The sequence below is a fragment of the Amblyomma mixtum genome, chromosome 3, assembly GCF_055824585.1.
Source record: "Amblyomma mixtum isolate Tamu chromosome 3, ASM5582458v1, whole genome shotgun sequence".
NCBI lineage: Eukaryota > Metazoa > Arthropoda > Arachnida > Ixodida > Ixodidae > Amblyomma > Amblyomma mixtum.
In genome coordinates, this window is record NC_143014.1 from 300,946,474 (window position 1) to 300,953,745 (window position 7,272).

The window sequence follows — 7,272 nt, forward strand, 5'->3', positions numbered from 1 at the left end:
TGCGTTTGCCTTCTCTTGGAATCCACTCCGTTACCCTTAAGTACCAGCGGTTATCTTGCCTTCGCATTACATGCCCTGCCCAAGCCCATTTCTTCCTCTTGATTTCAACTAGGATGTTATTAACCCGCGTTTGTTCCCTCACCCACTCTGCCCTCTTCCGATCTCTTAACGTTACACCTATCATTTTTCTTTCCATAGCTCGTTGCGTTGTCCTTAACTTAAGCTGAACCCTCTTTGTCAGCCTCCACGTTTCTGCCCCATAGGTGAGTACCGGTAAGGTACTAGCTATTGTATACTTTTCTTTTTAGGGATATTGGTAAACTGCCAGTCATGATTTGATAAAACCTGCCATACGCGCTCAACCCCATTCTTATTCTTCTAGCTATTTCCCTCTCATGATCTTGATCAGCAGTCACGACCTGCCTTAAGTAGACATACTCTCTTACTACTTCCAGCACCTCGCTACCAATTGCGGACTGCTGTTTTCTTGCTAGGCTGCTGAACATTACTTTGGTTTTCTGCATGTTAATTTTTAGCCCCACCATTCTGCTCTGCCTGTCTAACTCATTGATCATGTTTTGCAGTTAATGTCCTGAGTGGCTTAGTAAGGCAATGTCATCAGCGAATCGCAAATTCTCAGGTATTCTCCATTAACTCTTATCCCCAGCTCTTCCCAATTTAGGCCCCGGAATACCTCCTGTAAGCAAGCGGTGAATAGCCCTGGCGAGATCGTGCCTCCCTGCCTGACACCTTGCCGTTTTGGAATTTTATTGCTCACTTTATGGAGAACTATAGTAGCTGTGCAATCGGTATAAATATCTTCCAATATTTTCACATAACACTCTTCCAAACTCTGATTTCGCAATGCCTGTATGACAGCTGAGGTTTTATATCAGCTAGCTCATTCTACTCTGTCGCCAGCTTCCTGAGATTTGTTTAATTCTCATTACGTCACTTTTAGCATACACAGCCTTTCTTGTTTCTTTACCAAGTAGTGGAGATAGTCTCATTGGTATTTTGTTCAAACCTGTTGCTGCAGCAGAGAGACCCTTTTCTCCAATTTTTCCCAATCAAACTGGTCAATGTCTACGTAAAAAACCTCCCCTTCATACCAGCCTGCATCAAACTGTGAACCGCTGGCGCCATCACAGGCTTTAAAACCCTCTTCTCACTGTTCATAAAAAATATCATGGCCGCTTCGTTTTCCGATAACTTACTGCCGTTACAGTCGTCATTAGTGGTCATCCTCCTAGCATCAGTGCCACTGGCGGCAGCAGCGCGCGGAGGAGTCACTTTCGCAGGAGACTGAAATGCACGCGTTCTTCACGCCCTCAACTATAGTCAGATATAACTTAAGTTTGCAGTGAAGCTCCGCCCACATTCAGCCTCCTCACACAGAATTCCTCCATGACAAAAAAGTAGTCCTCTGATTAAACCTTTCTTGTTATGTAAACAAGAAGCGTATCGCAAGAAAAAAAATTATGAGCTGTATAATTTTGATATATGGATTGTTTGATATAGTCAAACATTAAAAAGCTGATTTCGTTTACAGTTGCGATTGGCCAGCGGAGTAATACAGGATGCTATGGATCGCGGCCCAAGTGTTAGAAACTGCTGTTTTTTAAGCTGTACCTTACTATAGGCACTATACCCTCAACAGTGATCGAATGTTTTTTTTGTTGTGGCAACACAGCAGTTTAGCCCCAGAACATTTCCTGTTTGAAGAGGTGCATCGAAAGCTGGCGTTCGGTGGCTGGCGCGTCACTTGCACCGGCACGTACAGGCGCGGCCATAAGTAAACGGAGCACGCTATTGCGTTCGAAGTGCAATCACGCTTTCTGCATTGGTAATGAAGAAGCGTTGTTTGTCTACAAGAAAGACCACCAACCTCCACTACCAGCATGCGCGCGCCACTGCTGGAAATTTCAATTAATTGACGCGTGAAAAATATTCGAAGACAGTTGCGTGCTCCGTTTACTTTCGTCCGCGCCTGTACCTTATTATCAAACAATGCGAATAATGCTTTGCTTCTGCTTCCGTGCTGCCCTATCAAAACCAGGGCGACACGCGTGGTCTGCATCAACGCTGTTTCAATCGCTGCGCGACATGATGGCGCCACCATCTATGCAAGTTTCTTAAAGGGCACCTCATTCACCTTGGGAATGCTGAGAAGACAGCGTGGGCGTACTTGGCTTGGCTCTAAAACATAACTACGACTACAGAAATACAATTTTCGCAAAACATACATTGCAAGGAGGTGTTGTTTTCCAATCAATATGTCCTAAAATAAATGTGCTTACTGTACATTGCAATAAATAAGCAGAAAAGCACACAGGCATAAACGATCCCCGAATTTGCTCATGGCGAGAGAGGGCATTCTCCAGACACACTTTCAGAGCGAATATTTTCAAACAAAATTGTCAGCAATTAAAAGCTTTGTCACTTGTCACTTTAAAAGCTTCTGTTTTGGCATTGTGAAAAACAGAAATGTTTTATTGGTTTAGTTGCTATAGGCCCTTTAGAAAATTCAGTCTGGCAACTCGGCAGGCACCATCATCAGCAACTTCCGTCGGCGCCGTGCGCCATATTTTGGGCACCTTTGGCTAGAAGACGCTAAAGACGCGCAGCTATATGCTCTGCAAAGCTTTGCACTAGTTTCTACCTTGTGGCATATCTGGTTGCGTTTGTGAAAGCGATGGCGGAAAATTGCAGAGACTGTCATCCCAGGCGGATTTTCGGAAAGGCTTTAGGGCTCCTGTTGTCCGGCCGCACCTCTCAGCGAAGCTTGTTAGCTTGTGTTGGTGCCTCGATGCCTGCCCGCCGCGCCGCCGTTCAGGGTGGTGACAACCTTTGTAACGCTCCGCGCCGCCGTTCGGCAGACGCGCCGCCATTTTGGTTCGACGTTGCTGCCCGTTGCACGTGTCTCCCGTGCGGTCGACGAGTTGGTGAGGCGGCATTTTCGTGCTCTCGTGAGCAACCGACATTGAACACATTTTCGCACACGTTCTTGCAGTGTAACAGTATTCTTATCGTTCGCCCGTGGGTGGGTGAACAAGATAAGAGAATGACGGGCTGCTGCGTTCCGCTGTGCAGCGGCTCATGGAAAAAAGGGCTGCGGACTTTTCGGTTTCCCCGAGACCCTGAGAGAAGAAAGAAGTGGGAGGCTCAAGTGAAGCGGGAGAAGTGGAAAGCGACTGACACATCGAAGATATGCGAGGTATGTGATCGAAGCTTGCTTGTGACTCGGAGTTTGATAGGGAAGTTGTCTAAGTTGGTCGGCCGTCGTTTAACGCGTAGCATTTCTTCTTCATACGTGACGTGTACAGAATGTGTCCGCGGTGGCTGTGCAGCCTATGTTTAGTATACAGCCGCAAGTGTTATATCGTTGGATAGCTTATGTCCAGTATAACTACGCTGCGCTCATTAGAGGTTTCAATTAATTACTGCTAGTTAATTGTAATTCAATTGCTGTTTACGCTGCATTATTTAGTCATATATTTTTGGAAAGCCTATGTAGGGAGACTTAGGTGCCTTCGGTAGTTTTCCCTTTACTGTTCTGTCTTGTTTGTTTGCAGCTGCAGGTGCGCATGCTTATGTCGCTCTACTTAGTGCGCGCAACGTGTCGCGACTCAGTGCACCTTCACTGCGATCCTGATAGCGGTACGTGAATAATCGAGGTGGTATAAGCCGAAAATTCGATGATGCGAATTTGTTTCAGCATCCCAGTAAATAACCAAAATGTTAGCAGTGATCAGCTCGGTGGTGTCGATGACACTTTCGTGAATATAAGTGTCTCTGCATGATAGTTCAGAAGAGCCTGTCCCGCTTACTCTGTGTGCTTGCATATGTGGCCTGCTTGTCTCTAAGATTGCTTCCGTGTTAACATTTTCTAGCGTCACTTTGAGCCTGACCAGTACGAAAATGCCAGACAAGACGGGCGGCGGCTGCTGAAGTCTACTGCAGTTCCGACTCTCTTTGATTTTAGACGTAAGTAATGATTTCTTGTGAGTCACTGTGTTGCTTCCAATTACAAGTGTTATGCTTATTGAATATGAATGCCTTTATTTCTCCATGCAGCGCAACCGAAACGCAGGAAACCTCCTGTGAGGCGACGAAGTTTAGCTGATTCTGCAACTTCAGCTACCGAATCATTTCAGTCGACAGATATTGCCTCACCCGGACCTTATCTCCCAACGATCAGGAGCTAGACACAGGTGAACTCTGCATTAGCGATAGCACAGAAGAAGAGGAACAGAAGGAGCACTGTGACATCCTGGATGTTGACTCACTGTCAACGAGCGAAATGCGGAAAGCTCTCTAGGACATGCAGAAGAAAAACTCTCAGCTTAAGGAAAGTCTGTCTGTCGCTAAAAAGAAGATGAGGACTGCTACGAGGCAAGCAGCCAAGCTAGAAACAAAGGTCACAATGTTGACTGCCAACTTGAAATATCTGAACGAAGACCAGAAGACAGCTCTAGAAAGGCAGGATAGAACATGCCGCACGTGGAGTGCCGACACAGTAAAAAAGGCACTGCAACTCAAGTTCGCCTGTGGAAGTACAGGTTATGACCTCCTCATAGAGCAAGGCTACCCCCTGCCATCACGGCGCACACTATGTAGAAGATTGCAGCATCTGTCTTTCAAGCCTGGCGTGCTGCATGAAATATTGTCTGCAATGCAAACAAAAATATCTTCAATGAAAGATATCGAAAAAGCCACCGCGGTGGCTCAGCGGTGATGGTGCTCGGCTGCTGACCCAAAAGACGCGGGTTCGATCCCGGCCGAGGCGGCTGGAATTTCTTTGGAGGAGAAATTCTAGAGGCCCGTGTACTGTGCGATGTCAGTGCACGTTAAAGAACTCCAGGTGGTCGAAATTTCCGGAGCCCTCCACTACGGCGTCTCTCATAGCCTTAGTCGCTTCGGGTCGTTAAACCCCATAAACGAAACGAAACGATATCGAAAAAGATTGCATACTATTTCTTGATGAGATGGAAATCCGGAGTGGGATAGAAGTACTTTGATTTGGGCTAGTTGGTTCATATTTTGAAAGTAGTTCGGACGGCGCGAAAACAACAAAGACAAAGGAGACACGAACACCCGTCCGTGGCGCCCGTCCTGTTGTATTCGTGTCTCCTTTGTCTTTGTTGTTTTCGCGCCGTCCGAACTACTTTCAAAAGTGGGATAGAACTTGACCGTGGCAACGATACTGTGCTTGGAATGATAACATTGCCTTCATCTGACCAGCCAGCAAAGCATGCGCTTGTCTTTATGGTGGGGGGCACAAATACCCGTTGGAAACAAGTAATTGCTTTTCATTACACAGGTGCTTACGTCAGTGGAGATGTGCTCAAGGACTTCGTATTCCACCTTATCAAGCTCTGCACAGACATTGGCCTTCGTGTGCGGTGTGTCACTTCTGACATGGGAAGCTCCAACCGCGCGATGTGGAGGTCACTGAACTTAAGCAGCTCTCGCAACGCTGTAACAGTGTCCAGTGTGCCGCATCCCTTCATAAGCAACGAGACACTACATTTTATGCCAGACCCTGCCCATGTGCTGAAGAACGTGAGGGGACATTTTGTTCGGAAAGATCCGATGCACCTGAGTAGCGAGATAGTTTTACGGTTCAACTTACCGACAACTGAAATAACAGTCGAACACGTTGAGGCTCTTTTGAACTTAGATAGCGATCAGCTACAAGTTGCACCTAATTTAACCCATGTGCATGTGTCCACTGGGCACTTTACAAAAATGAAAGTAGGAATAGCTGTACAATTATTTAGAGAGTCGCCTGCAGCTATTCGGTATTATATCGAGCAGCGGCTACTACCACCTAAAGCTGAGACAACTGCGTGGTTTCTTGAACTGATCTCAAAGTGGTACTCCCTGATGACAGCTCGCCACCCAGTTGTGGCTCTTAGCTTCATGAATGAAGAGAAATACAGGGAAGCAATTTCAGTGCTAAACCTCACTGTTGAGGTCATTAATAGCCTAAGCATTGGTGTCAAGAAGGTATGGAAGCCATGCAGGCAGGTGTTGTTATGTCGACGAATGTTATTTTGCAGCTGCACATTTTTCTCCTGAAGGAATGTGGATACAAGTTTGTATTAACAGGACGGTTTGCACAGGACTGCCTGGAGAACTTATTCTCTGTTATAAGAATGCTGAAACCAGTCCCGAGTCCATATGACGTGAAAAATGCCATAAAGATTCTTTCCGTGAGCCAGTTCTTGAAAGTGCCAAAATCCACCAGTTATGACACTGATGACAGTGAGTACCTGGTAGACATTTTTTCTGCGGAAATTAGGCACGTACAGCAAGAAGTCCCAGTTGACGTAAATGATTTTGATTTTGAAGATCTTGAACCTCTTTCTCATATTGAAAGCAACATTGTGGCCCATCTAGCAGGGTTTCTGGTGAGGCCACTGCTGTCAACTGTAACTTCTTGTGCTGTGTGCACAAAGGCGCTTACTGCAGAAGAAGTAGGAGATGAACATGCTCTTGTGCAAATGAAGGAATATGTGAGTGGTGGAAGGAACCTTACTTACGTTAGTCGCGGAGTACTGAGCCTCGTTGAAAGCTGGGAGAGTGCCTTCAAAAAGTTTTCTGAGGAAAGTGACATATGCCGATTGAAAAGCCCCATGAAAACTTTGAGGCGCATCTTGGAAGAATGTGTACCTCCTTTTTCGGTGCACTGCAGTGACCACCCCACTCTAAACAAAAGACTACTTGAGCGCTTTGTAACGCTGAGGCTACGCATCTATTTGCGTTGGCTGATGCAGCCTGATGATTCATGTGACGGATATGGCAGCAAGACAGTCGCTGGTGCTAACCTTGAATAAAATTTATTTTGCAAAGTCTATATAAATTTTCGCAAGCTACCTGTTTTCTGTAAACCTCACTGAGTGCATGAAACGACCGCTGTTATTAAAAACACATTTAAACGTCCGCATTTGCCTTAGAGATATGATTATGCAGAGTGCTATTATGCCACCAATACACTAACTGGAAGCTCAAAATTGTAGCTCATGTGTAATCTAGACTCATCGTGTACAGGATCACTGTGAAATAAAAATACTGCCGGGACTCTGATATAGTAAAGCTTTTTGACGGGCTAGTTGGTACATATTCATATTTGAAAGGTTGTGCGCTAGAAAGACGTACACAGGAAAAAGATATTCTGTGTAACGATAAGATTTCCTGTCGTCTCTATCTTTTTCCTGTGTACGTCTTTTTAGTGCACAACCTTTCAAATCTGTGATACAATGCCGT

The 7,272-nt window shown here is 45.8% G+C and overlaps 1 pseudogene; it reads left to right on the top strand.

Moving 5' to 3' along the window:
* The first annotated feature begins 3,064 nt into the window (after window positions 1–3,064).
* Window positions 3,065–6,842, top strand: LOC149355369 (uncharacterized; annotated as a pseudogene).
* Window positions 6,843–7,272: the final 430 nt, after the last annotated feature.